Raw genomic sequence first — 13,053 nt, 5'->3', positions numbered from 1 at the left:
ACTGCGGCCCTCCAGATGTTGTAAAACTACAATTCCCACCATGCCCTGCTGATGGCTGTAGGTTGTCTGGGCATGCTGGGAGTTATAGTTTTACAACATCTGGAGGGCCGCAGTTTGAGGATGCCTGCACTAAAACTAATATTTTTTGGGGAAAGAAAAATTGTTTCCGTGTCTCCAAAGTCTGAGAGCCATAGTGTTTTATGTTCTCTAGTGGACTGTTGGGGATTATAAAAATTTAGTACTCCATGGAAGTGTGATACTCCCTGAAGCAATTGATAATGCAGAGGCCCGGATGATCGGGGCACGTGTCACATTGAGTAGTGGTGTCCTTCCGTATCCCCCTCTTGTGACACACTCTGCACTTTTTTTGGGTTCGTCCCTTCTTTCCAGTATGGAGGACCACACCTGGAAAGTGTTGGCGAGTTCCAGAGGTACTCCGGCCTGCTCTTTCCCGGTCCGAAAAGATCAGGGCCTTGAGGACTGCCTCATAGAACTGGAGGAATGTCCCTGTGCTGCCAGCGCTTCGGGATAGTACAAAAGAGTTGTACATGGCAACCTGTACCAAGTAGACCGTAACTTTTTGGTACCATGCCCGGGTTTTGCGCATGGCGTTATATGGCGTGAGGACTTGATCAGAGAGATCAACTCCTCCCATATACCGATTGTAGTCGACGATACAATCGGGCTTGAGGACTGTTGCCGCGGTACCTCGCACAGGGACAGGGGTGGTGCCGTTACCGTGGATTGTGGACAGCATAAGGACATCCCTCTTGTCCTTATACCTGACCAGCAAAAGGTTTCCACTGGTAAGGGCACGGGTCTCACCCCTGGGGATAGGTACCTGGAGGGGGTAGGCAGGGAGGCCGCGTTGATTTTTCCGCACGGTCCCACAAGCGAACGTGGATCTGGCGGCAAGGGACCTGAACAAGGGAATGCTGGTATAAAAGTTATCCACGTACAAGTGGTAACCATTATCCAGCAGTGGGTACATAAGGTCCCACACGAGTTTCCCGCTAACACCCAGAGTGGGGGGACATTCTGGGGGTTGAATACGGGAATCTCGCCCCTCGTACACACGAAATTTGTAAGTGTACCCTGAGGTACTCTCACAAATTTTGTATAGCTTCACGCCATACCTCGCCTGCTTTGTGGGAATGTATTGGCGGAAACTGAGTCTCCCCTTGAACGCAACGAGAGACTCATCAACCGCGACCTCCCTTCCAGGTACGTAGGCCTCCATGAATTTGGCCCCAAAGTGATCGATGACCGACCGTATCTTTTACAGCCGGTCATAGGCAGGATCACCTCGGGGTGGACATGCTGCATTATCGGAATAATGCAGACATTTCCGGATGGCCTCAAACCGTGTACGTGTCATGACCATACTGTACAGTGGGGTCTGGTATAGGACGTCCCCACTCCAGTATTGCCTGACACTGGGTTTTTGGACTAGACCCATATGCAGCACGAGGCCCCAAAATGTCCTCATTTCGGCTGCACTGACCGGCGTCCAGCCACCGGGTCTAGCCAAAACTGAGCCTGGGTTTTGAGCGACGAACTGTTGGGCGTACAGATTCGTCTGCTCCACCATCAAATTCACCAGTGGGTTACTGAAAAAAAAACTAAAATAATCTATTTCAGTAAACCCCACTGTGGGAATCTGGATTCCAGGATTGCCAGCAAAATCCGGAATCTCAGGCTCAAAGTCCACTGGGGGACACCAACTAAGTTCATCGGCAGGGGGCTCCGGTGGACTTATTTGGTGGGCCGGGAAACCAGTACGAACCCCAGGGCGGCTCATACTAGGGTGGGCCACAGGATCCCTAGCATGTGGGGCCCCTGGCTCCGCCTGGCGGTGTCTCCGCCGCCTTGGTGGCTCATCGTCATCCGATGATGATGAGGAGGATGCGGATGATAAAAGGAATGTGGGGTCATCCTCATCCTCACTGGGGCTCTCAGAGTCGGAGGCAATCTGGGCGTATGCCTCCTCGGCCGAGAACATCCGGCGGGCCATGGGTGTGTGTGCGTGTAGGTGTGCGTGTGTGTAAACCTTTATTATATGTGCGTGTGTGTGGGGTCAATGGGTGTTCGCGTACTAAAAAAGGCCAAAAAAAAAGAGCAAGTGTTAGGAAAAAAAAAAGTTTAAACTTGCTGATCAGCGGTACAACGGGGGGGGGGGGGCAAGTGGCAGGGGGGGTCTGGGTTAGGGTTAGATGGATAGATGGAAGTTTGGAATAAAAGTACTTTTTCTTTTTTTTTTTCTAACTTACTTTTCCCTTCTTTCCCTGCCTAACGGTGCCTCTCCCTCACTGACCCTAACCTACCTGGGTGGCGATGGGTGCAGGAGGGTGATGTATGCCGATTAGGGGGATGCAGGAGCTGGTGCTGGACGATGCTGCACGGTCAGGGTGCTGGACAGGAAGAGGAGGGGAGAGAGGAGCGCAGGAAGTTTGAATCTCGCGCCTCTCTCCCCTGCACCAATCAGCACCCTGGACAGCGGCGTTCAGCACCAGGGCCAGCACCGCCTCTCCAAATCCTCGGACTGCGATAGGTGGTGTATAATTACGCCACCGATCGCAGTCTTTTTCCGGTTCATCGGGTCACAGGACACCCGAATGGACCGGAAACGCAGAAACCCGCAGGTCTGAATTGACCTGCGGTTTTCTGCGATCGCCGATACGGGGGTGTCAAATGACCCCCCCCTGCGTTGTTACGGGATGCCGGCTGAATGATTTCAGCCGGCGTCCCGTTCCGATTAACCCCCGCGGCGCCGGAATTCCGATTTTAAGTCAGGACGTACCGGTACGTCCTTGGTCCTTAAGGACTCGGGAAATAGGGCGTACCGGTACGTCCTATGTCCTTAAGGGGTTAAGGCTCCCTGCACATGTTGCAGATTACACATGGTTTTTTCACATAGATTCTCGTTAAGAAGAACCACAGCATTAAGGCTCATGCACACGGCCATTGCCATTTTTACGGGCCATAAATTGCGGATCCTCAAAACACGGATACTTGCCATGTGAGTTCTGTATGTTCTGGAATGGAACATCCTGACCTCTATCCTTGTCTGTAAAACAAATAAGAATAGGACATGTTCTATTTTTTTGTGGGCCCGCTGAACGTACATACGGATGTGGACAACGCAGATCAGATGTAGCCCAAAAATACGTTTGTTTGCATGAGCCCCAGGGGTTCATGCTCTCGGCGGTATGTGTTTTGCGGTCCATAAATTGTGGATCCACAAAACATGGATCCAGGGTGTGAGCATGGCAAAAAGAATAGGACATGTTTCATTTTTTTGTGTGGCTTTGGAACGGACATACGGACGAGGACTGCACACGGTGTGCTGTCCACATCTTTTGCGGCCCCGTTGAGATGAATGGCTCTGCATCCAACGGATGTGGACCGAAACCACAGCCGTGTGCATGAACCCTAATACAGTACCAGCAAAGTGAGTGATATTAGACAAAACTCATGTACACGTTACCTTTTCATTCCATGTAGAAATTGACCTGTGGTGTTGATTTAGAAATCCATAGCATGTCAACTATATTTGTTATTTTTGGTGCAGATTCACCCTTTTCAATGGAAGGGTCAGATCTGTGGCAGAACCACATCAATTCCACACAAAAAATTGCAAGTAAACACACAGAAATCCACATGGAAATTCATGCAGATTTTTTGATTGTTTACCCACACCTGTGTGCAGATAACCTAAATGTAGTGATTTTCCAAACAGACTTTTCCAGGGGTGTTTTTAAAATAAACCTAAAATCCAAGACAAAATCGGCAACAAAACTGCATAAAAACTGAACACAAAAAAGCACCAAAACCACAATAAATAGTGTGCTTTGTGTGTAGTTTGTGGCAGTGGAGCTCCCAGAGGCCCATATGAGGGCCATTAAAATGGTGTATCTCACCCAGAGGAAGCTGGATGAGAAGAAGAAAGGCTGAGAAAATAGTGTTTTTCTTCTGTGTGCATCAGCCAGGCTGGTAATGAAGGTAATTAGCAGCCAGCTGAGGAGCTCAGGTAAAGGTGGGCTGAGCTCCTCAATCAGGGCTCCCCGTCTGGGGAAGGAGCAGGTTGCGCTAAGGCCTGTGGGAGCCAGGACCCTCTAACCCTGTGTGGGGTAACCACGGTGTGGTGTTTTGGGGAAGCTGGGTGGTAGACCCAGATCCCAGATCCCAAAAGAGAGGGAAAGCTACTGTGTAGTTAGTAGCCAGATGGCCAAGGACTTATGTTTATGATTTATGTTTGGTCTGCTGTAAAAGTGACAGCAGTGTTGGAGTGGCTTCTTGAGGTGTGCCAAACGTCTAAGCAGAGAAGACGGCAATCCTGGAGAGCTAAGTGACCCTGAGTTTTTATACTTTTTTTTTTTTTTTTCCATAGGTCATCAATATCTAATAGGTGGGGGGTTCGAGCCAATAAGCTGTTTGACGAGGAGGTGGTTTTCTGTGCGAGCGCCCATTCCTGGTCATTACACTACATGTCATTTCCTGTGGAGAGGTAGAGTAATTACAAGTAGTCACTCCATTTAAGTGAATGGAGTGAGTACTTGTCATAACACTGCACTGCCAAAACTTCCGAGACGACAGGCAGGAAGCAGCGCTCTCATGCAGCACCTCCCCCTCTTCAAATAGCTGATCAGTGGTGGTCCCAGATGTTGGACCCCCAGCGATTAGAAATTGATGACCTATCCTGACAATAGGTCATCTAGATAAATGTCAGGACAACCCCTTTAAGGGTATGGTTATTGCCCAGATTGCACAACCTTATTGTAAGGCCAGTTACCTTATGCCTCTGACCATTATTTTTTTTCTTCCTTTCTTTTTTTTTCATTGGAGACCTTCTTGTACAGAAATATATCACATTATATATGATATTGCCATTGGATCAGCTATTTCATTGTACAGGTTGGTCTCGTGTTTTTCATTATCTTTGAAGATAAAAGCAGAACATAACAAGGATTGTACAAACTATATGCCATGTACAGTACTGTGAACATCACAGTTAACAGATAACATCTCCAGGCTTGATAAGAACCTAAGTAGGTTATACAATAGAGGTTCTCCTATTTTCAATCCAAGCCGACCAGCTTCTCTCAAATGTGCTTATACATTGGTTTTTAAGGGCCAAGATCCGTTCATAGGAGCATGTCTTATCTAATCTTCATGTGATTTCTACTAAGGAAGATATTTCAGGTGATTTCCACTGGTGGGCTATTGCCAACTTAGTAGCAATATATAAATGGGCACTGATAACCCTTACAAACCTACAAATAGAAGTGCCATTGATGGGGAGGATGAGACTGTTTTTCCCATCAAATTTATTAACTAAAGAAAAAACATCTCACCATAGTTGGACTAATTTGGGACAGTGCCACAAAATGTGGAATAGAGTTCCTCGACCCCCGCAGAATTTCCAGCACTCTGTAGAAATACCTGGAAACATGCGCTGTAACCTAAAACTGAAAATGCGGAAGACCAATTGATGTGGTTGAAAGCCTATTGTGACCAAAAGCGCAGGGATTTTAGAGCGTTCTACTTTGTCAATATGATTTAGGAGTCTTCTGGTATTGACTGGCGCCTGCCTACCTTTGACAAAGCCTGCTTGGTCAGAGTGTACGAGATAAGGTAAGATGCAGGACAATCTAGAGACATTTTGGGGACAGATCGGGTCCTTTCCAGGTTTAGAGAGGGTAATTATGGTGGCAGTGAGCATTTCTTTATCAAAAAAGCCTCTGGAAAGCACTTCTGAGAAAGTAGTAAGCAAATGTGGAGTCAAAATATCTTTATATGTTTTAAAAAATTAGTTTGATAGGCTGTCGGGCCCTGGGGATTTATGAAGTGGAAGATCTTTTAATGGTGCATAATATTTCATTGTCTGATATAGGGGCATTTAATACAGAGAGATGGTCGGGACTTAGCTTAGGAAGGGACAATTTGTTTAAGGCTACTTTCACACTTGCGGCAGAGTGATCCGGCAAGCAGTTCCGTCGATCCGTCAAAACGTATGCCAACTGATGGCATTTGTAAGACTGATCAGGATGCTGATCAGAATTAAAAATGCCTGATCAGTCAGAAAAATGCATTGAAATGCCGCTTTTTCACCTTTTTTTCGGTCTGCGCATGCAGATCTGGCATTCCGGTATTTTGAGGAATTTTGGCACTAATACATTCCTATGGAAAAAAATGACAGATCCGGCATTCATACAAGTCTACGGTTTTATCTTTTGCCTGATCAGTCAAAATGACTGATCTGAAGACATCCTTATACATCCTGAACGGATTACACTCCATTCAGAATGCATGGGGATATACCTGATCAGTTCTTTTCTGGCTTTGAGCCCTTTTGACGGAACTCAGTGCCGGAAAAAAAAAACGCAAGTGTGAAAGTACCCTAAGAAAGAAGAAATGTTTGATTTAGAATGGGGTGTAATGCCATTAGCTTGCAAACTATAGAGAGATGAGTAGTATTCTCGGAAATGGTTAGCTATATCTTTAGGGTCTTATAAATTATGGGAGCCGATGGAATGGAATTCTCGATTTCTGGGCTCTTTGTTTGATCCGTCTGGCTGGAAGCTTACTACTTTTATTGTTTTGAGAATAATATTGTGCATTTAATGACCGCATCTGTGTTTCATAAGAGTACAGAAGGCAGTCATTCAGTTTTATTCTTAATTTGTGTATCCGAGCGTAATGGTTGGGAGAAGGCTTTTATTTGTTCAATCTTTCTATCCTCTGCAGTTTATGGTGCCTCTCTGTGAAACGTTTCTCCCTTTCCTTTTTCTCTTGGTGACCCAGTTTGATAAATATGCCCCTTACATATGCCTTATGGGCATGATTTTGACACTGAGCCAGTATTTATCTGCAAATCATCAATTATTCCTTTATGTATCTCCTCTCTGTATGGGCCATGAGAAAAGCGTTATCTCTCCACAGAGATGAAGCATGGTCGGCCTAAGTCTCTTCAAAGGAAATAATAATGGTGATATAGTCAGACCATATTATTGATTCAATTGTAGAGGAAGAAATGTTGTGGAGCAGGGATCTGCCAGTTAAGAATAGATCTATTCTACAGTAGGTGTTAAAGGGGTGAGAGTGGAAAGTAAAGCTCTTCAAACTATCAAATTTCCCTGCTTGATCTCATTTACTTTATGGAACTCTTGATTGAGAAAGTGAATTTGTCTGCGATTTGGTGCATAGGCCATGACCAATGTATACATAATATTGTTTAGAAGTCCTATGACTATGATATATCTCCCCTTTGGGTCAGTCACTAGAGAAGTCATAGAAAATGTTAGTGTTTCTAATAGACAACAAATCCCCCCTTTGTTACCTGTTGAAATATACTTGATAAATATGGGAGAGTTGAGGATGTCTAATTCTGTGTGCATCCCGTTGGAGAATACTGTATGTGTCTCTTGGGCACAGAAAATGTCTGACTTAATTAACACTGCTTCTTTCCACATGAAGGATCTTTTGTATGGGCTATTTAGACCCTTAACATTGAAAGATGTTATTTTAATACCCATAGTGTATATATACCAAAAGCTGTTCCGTATTGATATTGCAGTAAATGGAATAGATGTGAGAGATAAGGCTGGAGAGGCTGAGAGGGTCACTTGAGGGAACTAGGAATCATTCCTGGAGGAGTGAAGGAGATTAATATCTAAAGAAGAACAAAAACATAAACAAAAATAAGCCATAACGCAAACAGAAGAAAAAGCTCTACATTTTTGTTGGAGCAGCAGAGTGAAAGAGGGTAACTTCCATAGTGAACATGCCATATCAAGAAAAGTCAAACTGTGGAAAGCTAACAGTCCATAACCATAACAACTCTCATCTAGGAACTCACTCTGGCTGGAGCACCGTTGGACTATGGAGGAGACTGGGTGACTGCCATGTTCCATCCTTTAAGAAGTTGTATGCCATCTCCCACAAATGAATTTATGAAGGTAGACCCATTGGGGTTGATGATGAGTTTCACTGGGTATCCCCAGCAGTAAGGGATATTATTCTCATGCAACGCAGCAGTGATCGCCAGAAGCTACCTCCTGAGTCTCAGGGTCATCGCTGATGCATCTGTATACAACTTAACTTGTTGGTAAGGAGCAGGTAGTTTCTTGGACTTGTGTGTGTCAAGTATGGCCCCTTCTTTAACACTGAAATAGTGCACTCTTGCCAGGACATCTGTTGGCGTCTTTTCAGACTGGTGTTTTGTTCGAGCCACTCTGTGTGCTCTATCCAGAGTAAGATCTAGTGGAATGCTATTTGGTAAGAGCAGTAGGAGCAGTTTTTGCAAGTAGGGAACCGATTCTTGTTGGGTGATCTCCTCAGGATGCCCCTGAACTTTATATTATTCCTCTGGTATCGATCCTGCAAGTCTACCACCTTAGCACACAGTGATCTCACTTCTTCCTCTAGCGCCTGATGTGAGTCAATTAACTTATTATGGGAGCCCACAAATTCACCCATCTTGGTTTCTATATGGGTCATCCGGTGGTCCAAATCTGAGATTAATGCTTTCAGGGGAGATACCAGCTGGGTGATACTTTATTGAAACGACTGACTGAATGCCTGTATTAGCTCTTTTAGCAATGAGCCAGAGGCCGGTTCATCTTTGGTGGGAATAGAGGCAAATCACTGATAGGGATGTGGATCCTGGGGGTTCCAATTCATGGGAGGCTGGAGAGTATCTTGCCCCCTTCTCCTTTGGCTGTAGATGCTGTCGTTGTTTGGTGGGGCTCATAGAGGGAGACGTCCAAGATGGCGCTGTTGTGCTCTGCAGGTTCCTACCAGTGGGTTTGTTGTCCCTTAGGAGGAGTGGTGCCTATCTGGAACCTGGAGGGGAGTTTTGCCATCGGGCCCGGCAGTGTGGAGGGGTTGCCGCCCTTGTCGATAATGGTTTCCTGGTCCATTGGATCTCCCAAGACTGAAGACTGCAAGGATAAGGGTGAGTCACTGCCTCGTGTGGTTGCGGCCTCCATTCTCTCCCTGTCTGCTACAAAGCCATCATGTCTTCCGAAGTGAGGTTAATTGTCAGATTTGGCGCTGTGAAACTTGGAATAAGCTACTAGAAGCTGTGTCGTTGCTGGAGCTCCTTGTTCAGGTGGTCATTCGCACTTACAGCCAAACCACCCCCTCGTGACCATTATTTTTAATACTAATTATATAACAGTATCATTTAAAAATTGGATTAGATTACTTTATGTATAGTACTAGTATTTGGTCACCACAAACTGGTATTGTATAGTGGTATCTATTTATTACACATTACACATATGTGGCATTGCTGCTTAGACAATGTACTGTACAGTATATTACTTTTGTATGGCGGCTTCATTAATATTTAGCATTGCTATTTTGGAAACTGTAAATGAAAGTCTTAGTTGGCCACTGAATGGTACTATTATTTGGACACCATACTGTTTAACCCTTTTAATTAGGTACTGTATAGTGTGGTCATGTTCACAGAAACTGACAGGTACTTCACAGGGCACTATCCAGTTTAAAGCCAGATCTAATTCGCCCTCCTGATGTTCATGTTTTCTTCCATTAATACTTTCTGATCTTTATCTTGTAATTTTTAGGCATAGTAACATGATACAGGTTTACAGCTGATGCTGCATTTATTTTAAAGAAACATTCTAGGTTAAACATGCTGTGTTTTATGCACAGTGCAGGGACTCTGGGGATGGGCATCACATCTCTATGCCCTGCAGTAGGCAAACAACAGTATATACTGGGTATCTCCTCCTTTCATCATGATGCTTTTAGGTCTAAAATCTGTGCTGATTAATTTCTTAAAGATCTTTCACTTCTATTTCATATAAAAAAAAGCAACTGTGTAACATCTATTCTAGTGACTCTATGTTATGCCGTTCCTCACATTGACAACTGGATGTTACTAGTGGAGTATGTCCCTGTACAGTCTGACACTATCCAATCAGTGCCAGGTAGATTGAGTATGGACACAAGGCGAATTGTAACACCCTGTTGTCAAATTATTCATAAGTTTATACTAAGAATAAGAGATGAATAGCACAACATAGAGCCATAAGAATAGATGCTCCAAAATAGATATTACATGTGGAATGCAAGTAGTTACCAAAAAAAAAAGACTTGTCAGGACTCAGGAGATCTGACTAGTGTTGAGCGAATCAAAGTGAAACTAATTGACTTCAATCCAAATTTCAGAAATATTTTAATTCACCATGAAGCTGAATTTACTCGCTCTTTGTGGTAACAAAACTATTTTTCCTGAAATGGTTTTAAAAAAAATAAAACATACTAACCTCATCCATTTGCTCGCAGAGAGTCCGTTGCGGCCATCTTGATTGAAGAAACTGCACAAAATCTTGCGCACAGTAACATGTGGTGGTGACTAGGGATCGACCAATGTTGATTTTTTAGAGCTGATACCGATAATCTGTGAACTTTCAGGCCGATAGACAATAATTGATACCGATATTTTATATCTCATAATATATATTATATTAGTTGGTAGTCACTGAGGTGGTGGAAATTTGCATTTGGCACTAGTATATTATAAATGTAAATTATAAATGAATAAAGCCCTTAGTTGGTAGTCAATTTAAAATTTACTTTTTTAATATACTAGTGCCAAATGCCAATTTCCATACCATCTCCCCTCCTCACTTACTTTATTAACCTCTATCAGACCTCATATCAGCCCTTTATTAACCCCTATCAGAACTCAGATCAGCCCTTTATTAACCCCTATCAGACCTCAGATCAGATGTCTATTAACCCCTATCAGACCTCAGATCAGACCTTTATTAACCCCTATCAGAACTCAGATGAATAAAATAAAAAACTCCTCACCTCGTCTGCGCTGCGGCTCCTCTTCATCTCCAGGTCCGGCGTCTCGCTCCCCTGTCTTCTCCGACCCGCGCTGCACTGTCACCTGACAGCGTGCAGCGTCTGGTCATGGTGTGCGCACTACGTCCTGACGCTGTGTGTGGTCAGGACAGTGCAGTGCGGGCCCCATCAAAGAAGACCAGGGAGGGTGAGTATCGGAAGCGCATGCTGCGCTTCTTCCCTGCTCCCAATGCATACTAGTGCGCGCTTCCATAATGGAAGCGCTCAGTAGTATTCGCTTTATACGCATTATCGGTATATCGGCAAGGTTAGATGCCGATACCGATAATGTACAAAATCCTGAATATCGGTTGATAATATCGGTTCTTCCGATAATCGGTCAATCCCTAGTGGTGATGTCATCAGATTTTGCGCAGTTTCTTGAAATAAAATGGCCGTGACAGCCTCTCCATGAGCATTTTTTTCCTTAACCCTGATTAACCCCTGAAAGGCCTCGATTTTATTATCAGATATCGCAATCAGCAATGAATGTGGCATCTGAGCGGTTCAATGATGGGAAGGAAGTGATCGCCATTGTTCCTCATTGCACCCGCTACATACCATGGAATGCAATTTGTGACGAATTTCTTTGTGAAATTCGGCAAAGCAATTGAATCGAATTGTTACTAACTTTGCTCAACGTTCAGTAAAAATAGCTTTTAATATATCTTCATAATGGTTGGAGATTTGCTTTGATATAAAATCCCAGGCTTCAAATCCATTTCAAAACCAGAGATTTAAAAGATAACATACTAGCCACCTGCAGGTAGCACCAGAGGAACACTACACGAGTTTACAAGCTTTCTGTATATATTGAGTTCAATGAATAAGGCCAGGGGTATATGACGACTTGTGCTACTTAATATTGCAACATAGCAACTAATAGTGAATGTGGGCACATTGTGACTCACACTTTACGGATACAGCGACCACATTGCCAGAAATACCGACTGCAGGATTTCAGCCGGACTGGTTTCGCTGTCATCAATTCTGATTTTAGCAGCATGCCCACCAATCACTGTATCGTATATGACGTGGCCACAAGTGGCCGCTTTCTAAACCCTAAGGTCTCGTTCACACGAACGTCTGATGCCCGTTGGCATATTGCGGACCGCATTTGCGGATCCGCAATACACAGGCATCGTTCCTTGCCCATTCCGCATCACGGATACGGACCCATTAGTTTGAATGGGTCCGCAAATCCGGAGATGCAGAGCGGAACACTACGGAAGCACTACTGAGTGCTTTCTGGGGTTCCGTTCCGTGCTTCCGCACCGCAAAAAGATAGAACTTGCGCTATCTTTTTGCGGAACGGAAGGATCACAAACCCATTTAAGTGAATAGGTCTGCGATCCCCATGCGCCTGCCCCATGGACAGTGCCTATGCATTGCGGACCGCAATTTGCGGTCCACGGCACAGGCATGGGCTTCACACATTCGTGCGATGCGTGTATTGAACACATCTGGGCTGAATCTTGACCTGTTCATTTCACTGGGTCTGTGCACATTAGCACATTAGAGTTTTTCACGCATCATCTTCGCGTTCAGGAAAAATCACAGCATGTTCTATATTGGGTGTTTTTCCTGCAGCCCTGACTCCATATACAGTAAGTGATCAAAAAATGGAAGGCATCTGGATGCAATGCAATTTTCACTGATGGCTGCTGGGAGATGTAGATTGTTATTTTTCAGTTTTTCTTCATGTGTATGAGAAATGTATGCAATCTGGATACAATCTGGCAGAAACATTTAAACAATAAATGCAATAGCAGAAAAAACTGATTGACCTTGCCTACAAAACCATCAGTTTCTCCCTAAACAAATCGTGACACAATTAGTATTGCTTGTGTGCAAGAGGCCTAACAGTACGCATCAACCTCCTAAGCTCCCTCTAGTGGTGGCTTCAGGCCATAAGCTTGCATCTATCTCTTTAAATGGTACTTAGAGCTCTGTGTCAGAGAAAAACTTTGACGTCTTTAAACATCTAGTAAGAAAATAATTAGCACAGAATTGTGATCTTAATTAGATTAAAAATAACAAAGAAACCTGAAAGTGTATTTAAAGGTAAATATTAAAGGGATTGTCCGGGTTCAGACCCGGACATCCCTCCATTTTCACCCCGGCAGCCCCCCTGACATGAGCATCGGAGCAGTTCATGCTCTGATGTTC

The sequence above is a fragment of the Bufo bufo genome, chromosome 3, assembly GCF_905171765.1.
Source record: "Bufo bufo chromosome 3, aBufBuf1.1, whole genome shotgun sequence".
Taxonomy (NCBI): Eukaryota; Metazoa; Chordata; class Amphibia; order Anura; family Bufonidae; genus Bufo; species Bufo bufo.
Note: the sequence above shows the minus strand (reverse complement) of the source record.